Raw genomic sequence first — 20,384 nt, 5'->3', positions numbered from 1 at the left:
TGTTGTACAGTTTTTCATATAAGTTTTGAAAATTATGGACTACTCGTATATATATGGATCATTAAAAAACAAGAAAGAGTTGTTAAAGTAAAACTGTCTCAGTGAAAAGCTAAGATAGATTACCATATACGTTAACAACATTTTTTTTTTAATCTAGGATTAACAAAACAATTTTCAAACATCTCTTTATTATAAATATCAACCACAAAAACCAAAACTATCATTAAATATAATGTAACAAAATAAAATACTAATATTTCGCTACAAAACTCACTGACTTATCAAACTAGAGAGAATGCTCTCGTATTTATTTTTGTATTCATAGAAAAAGCGATACAGCATGCAAATTTTCGTAATTGTTAGCTGAACCATTACACTGTTATTCACAGCTGGATAACAACCGTAAATTATTAATAGAGAAACACATAATTGCATACACATATTCTAATATAACCAAACCTTAAATTATGTACACTAGTTCACTAGGAACTAGATATTAAGTAGTTGCTATTAAGTTAAAATGGGCATTTCTAAGAAAACTATTGATAGACAACAAAATATAACCTCTAATACAAGGCATATTACTGCTGATCTCTGAAATAAATTTAACAAGACCGGAATTAGAACGCGATTAGTCGCAAAGGAATATCCTACCCGAAATACCGCAAGTCTACCCGAAATCCAATAGTCAAACAGAAACTAATCGTAAAAATTGTATAGTATAGAAATAGTAGTTCCTTATGTGGTATATGTAAAAAAATATAAATAAGATATGTCTCCATCTACATATACAATATAATAGCTTATATTATCCTAAATATATGTGTTGAATACCATTCTCTATATGTACTCTATATGAGTAATGAATGTGGATGGTAAAGCCTTATTATACTCTCGCAACCTGTTGCTACAGAGTATAATAGTTTTGTTCACCTAACGGTTGTTTGTATCACCTAAAATTAATCGAGTTAGATATAGGGTTATATATATATAAATGATCAGGATGAAGAGACGAGTTGAAATCCGGGTGACTGTCTGTCCGTCCGTCCGTCTGTCCGTCCGTCTGTCCGTCCGTCCGTGCAAGCTCTAACTTGAGTGAAAATTGAGATATCTTTATGAAACTTGGTAGACATGTTTCATGGTACCGTGAGACGGTTGGTATTGCAGATGGGCGTAATCGGACCACTACCACGCCCACAAAACGCCATTAATCAAAAACAAATAACTTGCCATAACTAAGCTCCGCAATAAGATACAAGACTGTTATTTGGTACACAGGATCACATTAGGGAGGGGCATCTGCAGTTGAAATTTTTTTTGAAAAAGTGGGCGTGGTCCCGCCTCTAATAGGTTTAATGTGCATATCTCCTAAACCGCTAATGCTATAATAACAAAATTCACTGGAAGCAAATGTTTTTAGCACTTCTATTGACGGTGTGAAAATAGTTGAAATCGGGTGGCAACTCCGCCCACTCCCCATATAACGGTACTGTTAAAAACTACTAAAAGCGCGATAAATCAAGCACTAAACACGCCAGAGACATTAAATTTTATCTCTGAGATGGTATAAGATGACTTTATAGGAACCACGTTCAAAATTAGACAGTGGGCGTGGCACAGCCCACTTTTAGGTGAAAACCCATATCTTGAGATCTGCTTAACCGATTTCAACCAAATTCGGTGCATAACGTTCTTTTCATGTTTCTATGTCATAGTGCGAAAATGGGCGAAATCGGATTACAACCACGCCTATTTTCCATATGACACCATTTTAAATACCACTTGATTCTTTCACTTTCCACTATGCAAATCAAGCAACAATGATTATATCGGCGTAAAACTTTGCGTGAATAATACGTTTAAAGTATGCCACCTTGTGACCAAAAATTTTCTAAATCGAACCAAAACTGTTCAAGCCCCTAAGTACTAAATATGTGGACCCCAGTGCCTATAGTTGACCTTCTACCGAAAATATCAGTCAATCCACAAAGAAATCTCAAACGAGTATACCATTTGACTTTGCGAGAGTATAAAATGTTCGGTTACATCCGAACTTAGCCCTTCCTTACTTGTTTTTATTATGTTTCTCTCCCAATTGTATGATATATGAGTAATCAGGCTGGGTGGGGAGGCTTATTTGCCCATGTTTTGCAAGGTTCAATTTAGTTTTAACAGTTTTCTAAATATTTTTTCCTGTCGCTTAACCCTTTAAGCTCTTAAATACAATCCACTACTAAAGGCCATCTCATGGCTCACCACAGGTTAAAGTGCTACACTCACACAAGCGTCTTGAACTCTATAGGAAACATTATAGGAAAAAAATCAACTAAATTGTTGTTTTTGCAAAAACGGAAACTAGCAAATTACCATTTAGTCAAATTAAGCTAAATCACAAACAAAAAAATAAAACTTTTTGATAAATGTATTTTGCTGCCATATAACAAACTTATTCATCCGGCAAATGTTTTTGTGGACTCCGTTGTTGTTATTATTATTGAATCGAATATGTTTTAGTTTGAAATAGTTATTACATTACGTAGAACATAAAAAGCGAATTTTATGCTATGATGTTTCCGATTTAAATATTATTAAAGCCACCATGAATTTTGCCTCAGAGAAAAAATAATATATATACATATTTTTCATTTAATTGCTTATTTAAGTCTATTATAAACTATTGAATATGCGAATTTGAACAAATAGTTCGCTTTGGGATGTTAATTTAGTTATTTTTTACTTGCACGTACTTAACTTTTAGTAAAATTATAATTTATAAACTTATTAATACAGGAAAATTTCATTAAAAAGAATGAATAAAACAATGGTGGCATATTTCAAGGCGTTATATATGTTTTTAGATTTCTATGGTCTCCTGCGTACTTGTAGAATGTTTTCGCTTGAGTAGACCCCTAATAAATTTTGCTGACACGAATTTTCTCGAACCGACCTTCTAACAATATCATAAATGCTTTATGTTCAAATTATCCATTTGGAGAATCAAAATAAAGAATAAATTGTTTTTTCTATAAGTATAACGGGAGCTCTAAGCAACACTAAGCGACTCTTGAACTGGCGCAACCTACAGACCCCTTTGCTGAAAGCTGTTCGGCAAAATAAGCAGGGCGTCCATTGTCTCAAGGAGAATTTACACACAGAACCTTCGTGCATAGCTCCGCGGGTAATGGCGGTTGAGATAGAGTGTAATAGGGCTGGTGAACGATCTACCAAAAAAACAAGTGCAAAATCCACGTGTAAAACGTTAAATCGGAAATATATGGAAAATATAGCAAGGCTACGCTTTAAGCACTGTAAGAAGTATGGTTGTGGCCTCAGTACCTTTTGAAATACATTAGGCGCAGGCATCGTTAAGGATCACTAATCCTCATAGACTTCGGAATTCCATCTAATATCGCAAAGAACCAAAACTGGTCTACACGTGACTCACTAACCTAACCTACGTAGACTTGAGGTTGTCTTGTGTAAGTCCGAATTAAATTATAATTTAAAATTATAATTACTTAACTATTTTCTTGTCATAATAAATATAATACATTAATGACTTAGACTTAAATAACATCTGTATATGCGTCAGCTGTAAAGCGAACACTGTTATTGATACGGCTTATCACACATTTATAGGCAACCTAACGGGACATATGCACGCATCAAGCAATTAAAATAAGTCCACTTGAATAAATAGCTACTTTATCAGAATTTTCATTTTTATATTATACTTATAAGTACACATGTGGGACTGATTTATGGCAACCGCAAGTTGTGAGCGAAATGGTTAATGGTTTATTGGTTACTTACAAATATGTAAAATGTTGTGGCCTTTCAATTGACTTAAATGCCACAGTTCGATTTGATTGGCAAATTACAAATTACCGGCACTAATTGCTTGTGCGTACAATGGAGAGTAAATTAAAGTAATTATAGCCAAGAATGTAAAGTGGATTAAAAGCACAGAAAATTCAGAAAACTACAATTAAATAATATAATCCATCACTTGTTAGTAAAGTAACATACATCAAGAAGAACCGTGTTTTAGCATCAAGTGTGTTGGTAAGTTTTTAGTTTGGCAAACTGAAATATATGGAAACCCTATTTGACGCATTTTATTTTTTTCAGTGCGGAAACTCTGTTTCAGAGCTTTTCAGTCGAAAATATGTATCAGCCTTTGTTCGTGTACATAACGTATAATTTATCAACAGTTATGAAATAGTTTATTGAAAAAATTTAATTTTTATAAGAAGTTTACAACTCAAGTCAAAATAACATACTTTTTAATCTAGGTGTTCTTAAATTTTTCCGCAAGTACCTACCTTTGATAAACATTTTTCATTAATATCTTGAATTGAATTGGATTTTTGAACAGGGCTACCTGATGATTATTTTTCGCCATATTTCTTTAAAAAATTTGCAAAAATCTCTTTTGATTTTTGCTTGCTGGAACATATGAGGAAAAGAATTTACAATTTTTTTGCACAGCACTGTACTTTTGCATTTAATTATTATTTACACTTGTCTTGTTGTGTAACGCTCAAGCCTTAAATAAATATATTCATGTTTAAATTGACTGCATTGACTGTACTTGATTAATTAATTATTGTTGACTGAACTCTTGTTGTTGGCTGATATAAAGCTTTATATCAGAGAGTTTCAAATGTTTTATTTTGAGCAGTAAATAAAGGTAAAAAATAGGTTTTTACTGAAGTTCTTTGAAAGGATATAAATTACATAATATACATGTAAACAAAGCAGGCAAAATCCAAGTAATTTATAATAAAATTTTCATTAGTTTCGGCTTTGTTCACATTCACGGTTTAATTTTGAATAATCTATTTAATTATTTTTATTTTGCAACATATTATTTAACCATTGCGAAATTTAATGTTCATATAAAAAGAAAAAAATTTTATAATTGTAAATATAATTATGTTTAAACTCGAGATGCCTCATTTAAAGTGCTTATACAGTAGTGTCAATAATTTTCGACTAACCTTGTTTGATAATTCCGAAGCAGCCATTGGTGCAGTGTTGCTGAAAAAAGAGAGCATGTATTAAAAATAAGGATATTTTAATTTTTGTATACAGATAATATTAAAAATGTTATTAAAATATATGACACAGTATTTTTAGGATTTTTTGGTGGCAATATTTTTATATATCAGAATGACTTTTAAATACAAAATGTCTTTCAAAATAGCATAAGAATACAACAGATGCTATTAACAATAATACAAGTGAAATTATATGTGTATATGCTTGAATATATATATATATATACAAACGACTCTCCTTGATGTGATATCCTTTGCAGAAAAAAAAATTTGTTTGTTCTCTGAACCTCACACGAAATGGTGACTCAACAAAATCCACTAAATAAACACATAACCTTCTACGAACCATTTGCACTGTCAACGTTGCAACTTTGCGCAAATTTTATTGCTTTGATTGATTTCCGCAAAAAGCAAATTGAGGAAAGTATATAAAAAAATGCGCGAATCATCATGAAAAGATTTTTAAGCACTTCGAGTTGAATCTGTGAGCATTTTCCATGCTACACATATTGTATTGTTATTATACATATTAACACAGTTTTGTATATATTGAACATATTTGTCATATATGCACATCCACTTATAAGTAAAAATACGAGTAAAATAATGTTAAAACAATTTAAATACTTATTTTTCCATAAAAAAGGGACCGCGAACTACAACAGTACTTATGCATTGGCGAGTCAACTTTTTTGCATGCCAGGGCGTATGAGCAACTTTTTATTGCAAATTAATAAAATAATTTTTTTCATATTGTAATATGAAGTGCTGGTCGCAGAGTTTCTTATATGTTCCATTTTGTAGCAGTTAAGCACTTGTTTAAATGTATAACACACATCCATACATACATATGGCATGTAGTCATATACGTTTATGGTCATAAGGCAGTCCATGACTTGGTTGCTAAGAGATTTGAGCATATGTAGAAATGAATTAATCTCCAGTTGTCTACGACATTAACTAAATATGAGCTCTAATGGTAAATCATAGTTCCTGGGTTACTTAGAGATATAACCCAATATACCCATTTTTACCAGAATCACCTAACATTTACCTTAACTTATCCCTAGAGCCTGCCAGCCTCAGTAAAGAATTTTGAGTTTATAGTCTGATTTTCGCTTAGGGATCTCTTCTATCAGAAGCTCCAAGTTTTTCAAAAAATATTTCAAATGAATAGCGTTATGCTAGAGGTAAAAAGCAGCTCATTAGATGCCGGAACTGTGCTAACGGAGAAAATAAAGGATTAGATGAATGATGAATGACTTTTCAACTACTTTAGGGGGACTCTAACTTTAGATACCTTTCAATACCCTTCTTGTGAAATAAAAATAAATAATAGAAAATAAAAAAAACAGCGTAGTCAGCTTATATGAACTTAATATTATCCTATGAGGTATAATTTCGATTTTCCTAAGAAGCAGCTCTCAAGATATATTTAAATCGATTTAAATTCCTTACCAAACAAGAAGATTTACCAGAGTATTTAATAAAATACCGGATTAAAAATAAGAGAAATGTAATCTCGAATTTCGGATTTAAAAATAAAAAAATTTCAATTCCAATTTATAATTAATAATTTATAAAAATTGTTTAATATTTTGTCGCGCTTGCGTACTGCGTGTTCACAATTTCTATTGTACATCACAAAAATGAAATTTTCAATTTTAAGTTTCAAACTTTGTGGATTAAGTTTTAATCTTCCCAAAATTAGAATTAAAAATTTAATTTTTAATTTAACATTTTTTAATTGAAGAGTTCGAACCTTGACCCATTTTATGCAAATTAGTAGCGCTTTACCGTCTTTTGCAGCTAAGTACAGTCGACTGAAATTAATTGTCTTCTCAACCTATTCCTACCGCGATCACGGCATATCTAAGGTATACGTAGAAATCTAAACATATTTGCTTGTCTGTATGTTTTGTAAATAAAGCCAATTGGCAATTGTGTATCAACTAATGAAGAGAATATAAATAATTGCCACTATATTTTGTTTGTTTGGCTTTACAATGAACAAAGAGCTATGCTTCGCTATTTATTGTTCCTGCTACTTAGCATACGCGCGTAGCAACAGGCACTAAACCAAACACATATATAATACATATAAATTGGTGTGTAAAGGCAAAGGAATACACTTGGCAGCGTAAACACCCGAGCAGACGCTTATTGCATGCGGGAAGGGCGTGAACGCAAAGGTGTATGGGCGTACAATTGAAATGCCAAAATTGCGTTTTCATTCAATGCTTATATACATACAAACAATTTGCATAATGACTTGCCACGCTAACTCACTGCTAAATTGCGAGTTACTCAAATTTCCACCATTCAAAGATTTAACAATTGACTAATTAATTTGCTGCGCATCCTTAGCACACTTAGTTATTATTTGAGGTGAATGAATTAAATGTGGTATTTATGTGATTTCCAGTTGGATTTCGAGGCTTGTAAAGGAGTTATTAAGTTTCAGTGTCTGAGGAGATTTATTTACATTTCACATCTTAAAGATATTCTGAATTTCATATTTGCACGAAGAAATATATTCCCATCCAGAAATCCTCACCTTCCACTTAAACCGATCCGATATCTTCTAGAAGTGAACTACTCAGTTGGTCCCATCGAAATGCCTTCCAATAAAATAAAGACTTTTTAATATTTTTTGATAGTCAAAAAGCCATCAAAAGTTTACCCAACAGCACAAATAACAATTACACTCACGCGTAGTAATTTGAAAGCCAAACAGTTAACTGTTAAGTCACCCCATGATTCAATTATATATAGTTGTTTCGATAGCCCAAAAACAACAATTTGTCAAAAGTGTGTTAACTCATAATGTCAAAATCAGCTGAATTGTTTAGCTTTTTGTGATTCGAAAACAAATTTTTCAAATATTCCATATAACAGTTTTTTTACCATTTTGTACTAAAAGAAATATTTTAGTAAGAAAAAGCACTGTCTCAAGTAACACAACCGTTTATAATTAAATCATTGTTTAATTGAAGCTGGTCAAGTAGTGCCTGAGATATGGGATTTCACCTAAAGGTGGTTGGTGCCACGCCCCTTATCAAATTTTAAAACAGCTGAACCTATAAAGCCTTTTCCTACCATCTTGGTTGTAAAATTTAATGCTTGTGTCGCATTATTCAGTCAGTTATCGCACTTTTAGTAGTTTTCAACATAACCATTATATGGGGAGTGGGCGTGGTTATTATCTAATTTTACCCAATTTCACAGTGTATAAAGGGGGAGCTAAAAAAAAATTTTTCTCAATATTGCCCATCTGCAATATCGGCAGACGGACGGACAGACAGTCAACCGGATTGTGACAAGCTACATGACATAGCGGTAAGTGTTAATGTTTTTTTATAAAAACGAGTAAACGAGCAAGTTAACTTACGTGTTCTGACACATAGCACAAGCATACCTATGTATGTCGGATATGATATTTATAGTATGTATGCCTAAGCAAGTACTGTGCTACCCACATGTTTGCTGACATTTTTGGTTTCATTGTTGATGAGCTCTTTCACGAATATGAACTTTAGCTTATGTTTTTGACATATTTGTGCCTATTTCACTTATAAATACATACGGCACGTTAGGTACGCCTCAATAATATATTTATATACGCACTCGTATTGTTGTGTTTCTGTAGTGTTGTGTTTTGGATTCAGACCTTTTAGAAAATATTTGCAAAGTTTTTCTTGTTTTGGTTTTACGTATCTTGTTTTAAGTGGTTGTGTTGCTGTTTTTATCGAAGCGATCTATCAATAAATGTCAACATTTGAGGCTCTACAAAAAATCCTATTAAAATGCATAGATAAGCTTCTAGCTACTGCGTATAAGTATGGTATATTACTAGTATAAATATACATATGTATGTATGTATTTGCTTATGTGTTTGCATAGGTTGTTACATGTGTGCATTAGTTAGTTAACATTCATTGGGCATTTCATTTTTATCAATCAACAATATTTATATTGACTCACTTTTTATACTCTTGCAACATGTTGATACAGAGTATAATAGAGTATAGCTAAAAATAATCGAGATAAATATAGGGTTATAATATATAAATGATCAGGATGAGTTAAAATTCAAGTGACAGTTTGTCCGTCCGTCCGTCTGCAACTTGAGTAAAAATAGGGATATCCTAATGAAACTTGATACACGTGTTCTTTGGAAAAAAAATTAAGGACCACTGCCAGTTGATACATAAAACTGCTATTTGGCACAAGGGATTGCAGAAACAAGGGCACCTGTAGACTAAACATTTTGAAAAAGTAGGCGTGGCACCGCCCTCTATAAAGTTTATTGTACATATCTCCTAAGCCACTTAAGCTACAATAACCAAACTCACTTAGAAAAAATGGTTTTAGAACCACTGCCGATAATGTTAAAATGGATGAAATCGGATTATAACCCCGCCCTCTCCCCATATAAAGGTTTTGTTAAAAACTTCTAAATCAAGAACTAAATGTTTCAGATTTAAATTAACTTTTACACCTGTGATCATACAAGAGAGCTTTATAGCAGCCGCTTTCAAAATTGGACAATAGGAAAAATAGAAAAAACATATCACGAGACTGGCTCGACCGATTTCAACCAAACTCGGTAAGTTGCATTACTATGACATTCGTAATTGTTACATATTTTGAAAAGTCTGGCTGGCTTTACTCCATATATATGTTTATATTTATATATTTATAAATGAACAATGAATGAACAATGTCAAAAATTAGCCATTCATTTTTCTGCCACTTATATTGTATAGCCACCTGACTTTGAACCGTTTATGTTGATCAAAATGTACAATATTTTAATCGAATTATTGTTTGGCGTTCAATATAAATGAAAATGATTTTTTAATATTGCCAATACCTGAATGTATTTCCCCGGTTTTGATCCTTGCAAATTCCAAGGGTATAAAATGTTCGGCTACACCCGAACTTAGCCCTGCCTTACTTGTTTATTGTTGTTTTAGGTAACGTGTATTACATGATGAAAACATTGAGAGGTGGAAAGCCAACGCAACTAATTGGTCGCAACCAGTTTAATGCATTTTGAGTGCTTGGATTAAATACCAGTTGGTTATTCACTTCAAATTGAATTATGACCGACGATGAACGAAGTGTCTGTGTTTTTAACGGCGCCATCATAAAAATGCAGAGAACTAAATTGTAAATTTTCAAAGCTTTCTGGCGTGTAGATATGGATTTGCATATAAATATGTTTTTCCTTTTAGTTTAATATACGTCGAAAGGAAACAAATTGCAAAAACGCCTATTTATATGCTTCACTTAACATTCATATAGACATAGCTGCAAGATTTCGTTTATTTTTTTTTTTTGTAAGTTGTTGTTGTTGCTGCAGCGGCAGAGACAAACCCTAAAGTAATTCAGAGCAATACTGTCAAATTGACAGTGCTTGGTCGGATAATAATCTGGGTCCTTTCAAATCGCAATAAGCGCGTTAATGACGAGTAACTTACAGAAACAGTATAGTTGCTTGCTTATAATGATGGATTTTTAAAGATTTACTCAGTATAGCTACTCAGCATATATTTTTTACTTGTAAATGCTGATGAAATTTTGTTCTACACTATATATTATAGCTGCCATACAAACTGAACGATCGGAATCAAGTGCTGGGTTGTTATCTAACGCAATGGTGCAATTTTCGAAGAAATTATTAAGATCGGTTAACTATAGCGTAGAGCTGTCATACAAACTGAACGATCTGTGTCAAGTGGTTGCATAGAAAACTTTTTTATTCGATGATCAGAACGGGTATAAAACACTCGTTAAAACAATTTTAAATTAACTTTTTTTCCAGTCGTATAATTCTCTTACTTCCCCTACAATTATGGCGCATGTGAATCGTATTCTTATATGTACAGTACAACTACGTTAAAATTACCAGTATTGTCTGAATGCTACAGAAAACTCGTGTTATATGCTTATCGTTATCGGGTTCCCTTATTTATTAGACTAATTATTTCCCATCTGAATCCTGATAACTATTTGAGCTGCTTGCCAAAGGCTTCTCATTATTTTACAGCATTTTCAGCGTTTTTCATCTTTACCACTTCAACGCATCTCACATGTGTATGCTCTTAATTCCATACAAATAAAACGTAGCACTTGAATATTATGTGGTTCAAACTAATACTTTTTATTGTCTATAAAACATTTAACATTTATTCTCCGATGTCTAAACTTCGAACCCAATGAAAATTAAGCGTAAACTTACTTTATACATATGTATACATGTGAACACATTCATTCACTGTAAAATTATAAAATATTTTGTTTTTACGAAGTGCATACTTGTAAAGTCAGAACGTGCTTTTCATGCAAGACAATTGTGGGTTGCGCATTTGTATTGAAGTTGCGACCACGTGGTTCGCTGCTGCCAACCCGCGGTTAAGACGCTATAGCTTTCGATTGTATTGCTGTAAAAGCCAGAAAGATAGACAAAACAGCATTAACAACAGCCAGACTAACGGAACATAAGGACTAATAGCAATGTGCAACGCGAAGAATAGCGCACGATGCATGCGTGACAGCACGTCCGAGTGTATAATTTGCGATCCGAGCTTTTGTCCCTTGCGAACTACTTACGCTCGTAGATATGCGCGTTAAATTGTAATGCGCATGGCGGTTAAGTGGTTGCGTGCGTGCTATTTGTTTTTGCTTTTATGCTGTTAGTTTTTACATTTCGTGCGAGGTCATTGTGGGCTAGCCGAATGCTACTTTTGACTGCAAATAAAAAAAAACAGTTTGAAATACTTTACTTAAAAGTTCACGGTAAGAAAAGCTTTGTGTTTTTGTGAGAGAACCTACGAAAATAAAAGCAATACCGGATCTGAGTAGTTTCTGATACCAAGGATATATACATATACTACACTATACCTTTTAAGATCAAAAACTAAGTCATTACTGATAGCTTAAAGAGAGCTGTTTCAACCTTAGTCTCGCAAAAGCTGGGCAATGGAGGAGAAAATGCGGAGATGTTTCCACCTCACCTACTTCAGTATGTCTACTGCTACCTGAATAATAATACAATGGTCCGGTAGCTTAAAACTAAGCTTTACAGGGAACTCCTCACAGAAAACATCCATGAAATTCATAAAAAAAGCTCACTGCATTATTTATCCAGCGTTTTCTAACCGTCCACATATTCATCCTCGGTAAGGTGAGCGACTAAGAATAGCCGCTGTAATGCAAGGTATTTCTATTTGGGCCCCTAAGGTCAATAAGAACTTGAAATTTCGTTCAATGTCAGAAATTCCACAAACTCAATTCGGATTTTTAGCTTTAACGGTATTTAATATTTATTTAATTTGTTGTTGCATAATTTTCTGCCATAGAAGTTCCACGCTATGTCCTCCAACGTAATAAATTTTCATTTGTGGTGAAATATTAAAGCGAGCTAATATAATATTTTATAATATTTCAATTTTTATTTAATTTTATAAATTACTCCTTACCATTTCATTGCTATTGTATATATTGTATTCCATTCAAAATTCGATTTCAAAAAACATAAAAGCTTGCTTTCGGCAATACAAAGCGCAAATTTATTTCTAAAATACAAATACATTCAAACGTCACTTTGGTTGAATTTTGAAACACAGTTCGTCCAAAATCTTATTAATTAATTATTCAATTAACAAAGGAATAATACAAATAGCTGTAGTTTATTACAATTGTATTATCCTTTTATTCTCAGTAATTACATAAAGTGAGCAAAGACAACTGAAACTAAACAAAATTGTTTTTTAGAAAAGCAACAACGACACCGACTTTGATGTCTCTTTCGCTGCTAACTTGCGCATATTTTTCGGAAAGAAGAAATAAGCGAAATGTAATTTTGTTTTAAGGGCCACACTTGGCCGTATAATCGCTCAAGTGGCATCTTAAGTATTAAGTCTGATTATACCATCATCCAAGACACGCAATTCGCCAACCATCGGCGAGTGTCGACAACTAAAAGTGGAGCGATGACTGAGTGCGGAGAAGGGTGTACGTGGCAACTGCATAGTAGATCAACTCAAAGAGGAAAGCTGTATGAGGGTCTGCAATTGGTCTGTGCACATAAGCAATGTAGGTAAATGAGTATTACTTTTTTATACGAGTTTCATGTGGCAGCATTCGTAAATGTATTTCATTTTATATACGAGATAAATAATAAAACAATTATGTTACTCGGACGCTGATTAACTGATATTGACTACAACTGCCATTATATCATGGAAGAGACTGACTGATAAGTGGTAGACTTACTCATGTTAATCCAATAAAAGGCACATCAGTGTGAAAGTATATAATGCAATTCAGTTAATGAGCTTTTGTGTTGATATTTGTATGATGAATATTGCTATGATTTCGCAAATTTTCCATAACTATTAGTTGTGTTAGCATTTAAGTGCATATGTGCTTTAGCCAGTGCAAGTAAAACAATAAAAAAACCGTTAACGGAACACTGAAGCTTATACCTTTCACAAATAAAACAATCCTATACGAAAACTTGATTTTGATCGGTTAGCTTGTATATGATATAGTCCCACCTAGACAATTTATTCGAAAATTGTACCCGACTACAATCCATGGCAAATTTCGTGAACATACCTCGTCAAATATGTATACCGTTGAATAATAATACATGCCAAATTTCATGAAGATATCCCGTCAATACAAAAGTTTTCCATTTAAACGAGGGTAGATAATTCTTGAAAGCAAAAAAAGATCATACTTGTAGTAAGATGAAGCCCATTGGAAAACACAACAAAAATGCATTAAAGGACAATATTTTTATCGAGCAGTTTGTATGACGACCATACAAGTATATATACATATATATATATATATATATATAATGATCCTAACTGAACAATTTGTTCGAAGTTTGTACCGTTATCAATTTTCGTGAAGATATATGGCCAAATGAAAAGGTTTTCTATACAAAGACTTAATTCGGATCGTTCAGTTATACGCTCGTCACGCTAATCATTTATATATGTACATATATGCTTCACAGAATTTCCGACGTTTTCTTCTGGGTGTTATAAACATCGTGACAAACTTAATATACCCTGTTCCGGGTATAAAAATAAAAATCATAGGCTGAAAACATTGTTCGGGTTAGTTAATGATTTTGAAGGTTTGAATTGTGCTTGAAGGCCAACAACATCATCAAAAAATACGTACGCTAAGTGTTCAGGGCCAATGTGAAAATAATAAAAAAACATAAGCTCAAAAAAATATTCGAATGATTTATTAAGTTATATTAGCTATCTAATGGCAATCTATGACTGCCGAGTTTTTCGATATGAATAACTTATATTATATATATAATACTTGAGATTCCAGAACGACTTTGCTATCTTTGGAACATAACAAAAGCGTCGATTTAGTGATGTGATTATCGCTTTTAATGACATATAATGAGAAACTTGAAAATTTCACTAACGTAAAGAGTCTCTTCAATTATCTTAAAATCAATGCAATAAATTTAAAAATCACTTGCCGCGTGGCAATAAATCTGTGGTACACTGCTTCACATAGCAATTAATATTAAATTATTTTTCCGTCATTCTTTTCCACGTTCATGAGCTTTTCCCCCACCGCATATCAGCTATTAATAACGGTTATCAAAGTAAATGAAACTTGATTGATGAATGCTGACGAAAAATTGGCAATCAACGCTTAAAATTTCTGTTCGGTCTCAAGGTGATTATTGAAATAAATGTTCTCTTTGAGCAAATGATGAACGAGTATAAAATACTTAACTAAAGACTGTGATGAAAAATATATTAAAAACGTATTTCATTTTTTTAATTAGAGATTTGTAATTAAAACTATAACTTAATGAAATATAAATTGTGTATAAACTTATTAAAATTTAATCGCATTTAGTATTTGAATGATAAAATGAGCATATGAACACCGCGAATGCAACTTATGAAAACCATTCAGTCTGTCAAATTATGTTTTTGCATAAAAGAGAGACCGGAGAATACGTTCAAGAATGTTCGAATTCTAAAGACGGCCATTTTGCGTACTCAATAAGCCAGAAATATGTCTCATCCCTCAAAATAATTTAACGTTAAAAATTATAACATAGTTTTTAATGGAGTTTTAGATATAAATTTACAGATTTTTTAGGCACTTTTCTAGTGCAAGTCCTTGCTGCTCTTTGGTGTTTGTCCTTACTTTGTCTAAGAAACTAATCTATATTTCTAAAAAACAGGGATAAATATTACCATATACTACATACATGTGAATAGAACAACTAATTGAATCGCCAAAGAGAACACTAAACAGCATTCATTCGAATAGCCCCGGAGAGAAAATTACTGACAACACTATACAAATTTCACTTTTTTTATGAAATTTAACCCTAGTATTTTCGCTGAGATTGATCGCTACTAAAACAATTACCATAAATTTGCCGAAATGAAATCACGATTTATTGCGAAGCTACATGAAATCACAATTAACATATGCAACTACAACAAACATGCGAAATATTTCCATTAATATTGATAAGCTTACGTAGATAATTCTACCGCGTACGCACAGAGCAGAATATATATGCGCATATCTTTATGTGTCTCAAAGTATTTACGCGTAAATTTATTGTTTTTATTCAGAAATGCCTACATGCAGAAGAATCATGATTTAGCACATAAAGAAAATCATTGCTAATTGCCACCTCTATGCATGATTTATTTATAAACAAAATGTTAGCAAATAAATAAACATATCAGTTGGTCTATCTCTTTTTCCCCAGTTAGTCTTTATTTGCATGTCAATTTAGTCTGTATACTGATTGATTTATTATTTTCTCTATAACTTAGAACTTAGCAGACGCGATCTCTCATGAAATAAATAGCATATGTTTATCCTGCACATACTTACCTACAGGTGTCTAAGTGAATTATAGTACATACATATATATTATATAGTATATACATATATAAATCTGCCGAAATATTTACGTACAAAATATTCTATGACTATGGAAATTTCCTAATGTCTATGAGTTTAATTAAAGAATTAAAGCGCAAAGAAGTGCATCCAAATTGCTTTCTAAGATCGGCAAGCCCAAACAATCTACCATATATATATATATTTCAGTTTTCTTTGACTTTTGAGTGTCAGTAAGCTCAATTAGCAGCAATAATTAAGATTGAATTAAGTTTAATTTTCACACATACTCAATTTAATTCGCGCAATAAGTATACCTAAAATATTTGACAGCAAAGTACTCCGACTTTTGACTTTTAGTAAATACTTTTTTTAATAAAACAATGTTTGTAGAAACTTTTACAGCAAAATGTAATATTTTATGATGAATAGTGTAATAAAGATACAATACTTTCCTATTATGCATACAAATTTGAATCGTTCACACTAATTTTGCATAAAAAAGTGCTGCGAAAGTTGTCATTTTAATTCAATAAATAGAAATAAAATTACTTTCCCTCTCTCAATTCATTCAACTAGTTTTATAGGGTTTTCATATAGCAACATAATTTAGTCAATTAGTTTTATCCTGCATACATGTGCTTGTATAATTTATTACAATTATATAATATACCGCTTAAATGTATCAAATTGGCTATGAAATAAATCCAATCATCTCATATTACAGTATTTATGACATTAATTGGTTGGCAATCAGTAGCATTCGCTTTTATTTATATTAAAGACGACATTACAAAAGTTTGCCTAATTTACTATGTTAATAACTTTAAATTCTCTAAACATTTCCATATTAATCATCATATAAATTATTGAAGAAGTGTGCTCCTTTAAGATAAATTTTGTTACAGTTAAAAGCCGCAATGCTTAAATTTTCTTAATTGACAATTTTTTAATTGACTGACAATTAGTTAATTGTGCTTTTGTAAAGCAAATTAGAAGCATAAACTTCAACCAAACTCTACTTGAACTATTTACTACGGTTATCAAATACATATATTATATATACATACTTGTAAAATAAAGCGTGTCTGTGTTGAGAATTAATATGGCTTTCTTTGTTTGAAATCCCTTAATTTATATAATGAAAACTATAATATTACACAACCAAAAGTATTCAACCAACATTTGCGTAGTTTTATACATTTAAAGCAGTAAGTTTTTCACTTAAAAATTTGGCAAATTGGAAGCACCTACATATGTAATTCCTATAAAATATTTCATGTACGAATATATGCAAATATTTTCAACTTTCTGAAAGTTAAACGTTAAAACCCATTCAATTCTTAGTTTTCTGGTTTTATGAATATGCAACATAAGCGTGTAAAGTTCGACTGCAGCTGCAGCACTTCATTTCAATCAACTACTTGCTTTGCCTTTGCGAAGGTTTTATATTTTCCATAATAATGTCGGCATTAATTAATTACAGCCAAGTAGTGGTGCAAGTGATGGCCAGAAGTGGAGGAGCAAATGAAAGTGTAAGTGTAAAAGCTAGTGCGAGCATCCTTATAGAATATCAGGAAGTAGTTATGTACTAAATGTTGTATATTTGTATATCATATACCATATATGTATATACTTGTATTAGGGTGGGCCAAAAAAAACTACTTGCGACTAAGTTATTACAAAATATCTGTTTTACGTTTCTTTAATCGTGTGAAGTCAAGTGAAAAAAATGTCTATGAATTTATAGAATAAAAACAACAAACGTCTTAAATAATAAAACATTTTATGATTTTAAGGCAGTATGTTATTTTGTGAAAAAATTTAAAAAATTTTAAAAATTGCCTTTTACCATTTATGGTCTGACTTTGAGCTCAAATAACTTTTGAACGTGTCGAAAAATCATTAAATTTCCTACAAAAATAAGTTTTTATTTTCACTAAATAATAATTTGCTGAAAAGCATTAAATATCCAAACAAAATAAGAAAATATTCCTGTGTCATTTATATGTGTCATTTATAAAGGAAATCAAACGTCACGTTGTTTTCACGGTACTTAATGAAAAAAAATTAAAAGTTGTTTTTGGCCCACCCCTAAATATATACATATATGAAAGGAAGTGGCTAAAGAGCACTGTAAAACTACTATTATTCTGTTTTTTAGCCATATAGCGATAATCGATTTTTGGCGCAGAGTTTCTTAGATTACTCTACTTTTCTAAAAACAGAATTGTTCAAATTATGTAAAGTATTTTATTTAGTTGCCAAATATTTAATATTATATGTAATATTAATATATTTAAATATATTGAACTATTTTTACTTACTTTTCTCAAAAAATAATAAAAATAATTTTTATTGAATTTAATTAACATTCAAAAGTTTATTATTAAAATGAATCTAATAGCAATAAAAACAAAATACATACATATATAGTGTATTTTATATATTATAAATTAAGCATTATTAACTTTTGAAATTCTTAAAATTACAGATATTAAAGAGAAAGCCATTTCGAATAACAAAAAGCTAACAATGATAAAAAGTGAACTGCAATTTCTTAATAATTACCTAAAACCAAGCGAACAAAACAGCAAAATTCTTCCGAATAGTGATGTAAAATACCAAGTACAACATACATACGAGTACAACTTTTTATGCAGAAATAGAAACCGTTGACTGCTGTGTGGTGAGTGCTATGACCGACAGTCTTTCATTGCATTGCATACGGACATTTGTGGTGAGGCGGGTTTCGTTTATTACGACAAAAACGCAAAAAAACATTACTGGAAATTCAAGTGCATTTTATAGCAACGTGGCTGGCAATAAAAAGAAAGAGAATCGGTAAATTCAAAAGAACACATATTTTGGGGAATTCGTACACTATTCTTGAGAATTGTTTAATTGTTTACCTTTGCCATTAATAGACGAAAAACTAAAGCATCAGAAGGCGACTGGCTTTTTTATTTAAGCTTTTAATTAGAAACACAGACACTTCTTTGTTTATATATTCATTAGACACTTATAAATGGTGTACAGGAGAATATGTGCAAATTTTTCCACCAAAAATTAATTAAATTGCTGCACTCAAAACTGCATTTAATTAATTATAACTGCCAGCACACAAGTGTGCATCATTTTTTGAACAAAAATGCGAAGAGAATTTCATACTTGTAGTATAATTAATCAAAATATTTTTATGTTGTTGGAAACTTAAACAAAAGCAATAAATTTTCAATTTCAGTTGTTTTCAGTACACCATATATCATATCATAAGTTGGAATATGCTTGCAATTAGTTGAGCGAAATAAGTTCTTAATTGAGTGATTAACTTTTTGTTCACACACACACTCAATACACTTGAAAAGCCGCCATTTTGTCAAATATCAAAAATTTTAATAGTTCTGCGATCATTATCTGTATTCTGTCTATTTTAATAATATTTTTTTTTTCGTTTTTGGGTTTGAGATACTTAATTTCGGGTGTCCCCCTGGAGATCGGCTACGAGACCATGGATGTACAACATTTTTCAAAATTAATCGCCGAATATTAAAGTTCAATAAATTCTGTAAATGTATATCATTTTTATTTATTTATTGAATAATAAGTCGCTTTCAAACAAATTCAGAAAACACGCGTTTTTTCTGACATGCAAGTGAATTTTAGAATTCAATATATTTGTAAAAAAAATTATTTTGCAAAAAATACGTTTTCATCAGTTTTTGAGATATCGATCTGAAATTTTGCACACGTCCTTTTTTCTCCAAGCAGCTGCACACTTGTCGGAACTACTATAGCATATGCCATACAAACTAAACGAACGGCGTCAAGTGCTTGTATAGAAAACTTTTTCATTTGACGAGATATCTTTACAAAATTCGACAAGGGTTATTGTCTAAGGCAGTAATGTCTTCTCCAAAGAAATTGTTTAGATCAGATCGCTATAGCATATGGTTGCCATACAAACTCAACGATTGAAATGAAGTTATTGTAATGAATATTTTGTATTTGTCAAGTGTTATAGCTTTGGTGTAACCGGAGTTAAAGATTTTTTTTTTTAGTTTTTAAACAAAGTTTTAGCCACACTGATCTGATCATTATCACCGTCAGCTTTAAACAAAAAACCGTAAACGGCCATTACAGCTGCTGACCGCTGGCTTTTTGCAGCTAAAAGCTTGAAAATGGCTTGGATAATGAAAGACTCGTTAAATATGAGTGTAAAAGTGGCAGTAAACTCTCGATTTACGTACATATTTGCACAGGCATGCATTTCCGTTTACGCATCAATAAAAACAAAGGCTCAAAGTTACTCATACGCCACCACGCACCAGATTTTGTTTCGTTACTTCTGCTACTCGTAAAAGGTTTGACATAAATATTTTACTTACTACA

The 20,384-nt window shown here is 31.7% G+C and overlaps 1 protein-coding gene across 2 annotated transcripts in view; it reads right to left on the bottom strand.

The window, feature by feature from the left end:
• The window catches only part of CCHa1-R (CCHamide-1 receptor), an 84,086-nt gene that overhangs the window by 50,906 nt on the left and 12,796 nt on the right, over nucleotides 1-20,384 (bottom strand). For both annotated transcript variants that reach the window (XM_036374819.2, XM_070108304.1), the window contains exon 2: nucleotides 5,004-5,043. The gene's annotated coding sequence lies outside the window, so the exon portion shown is untranslated. The remainder of the gene's footprint in view (nucleotides 1-5,003; nucleotides 5,044-20,384) is intronic.

The sequence above is a fragment of the Bactrocera oleae genome, chromosome 4 (genome assembly GCF_042242935.1).
Source record: "Bactrocera oleae isolate idBacOlea1 chromosome 4, idBacOlea1, whole genome shotgun sequence".
NCBI classification, from domain to species: Eukaryota; Metazoa; Arthropoda; class Insecta; order Diptera; family Tephritidae; genus Bactrocera; species Bactrocera oleae.
The sequence above is the reverse complement of the archived record's forward strand: the minus strand, read 5'-3'. Positions and strand labels throughout refer to the sequence as shown.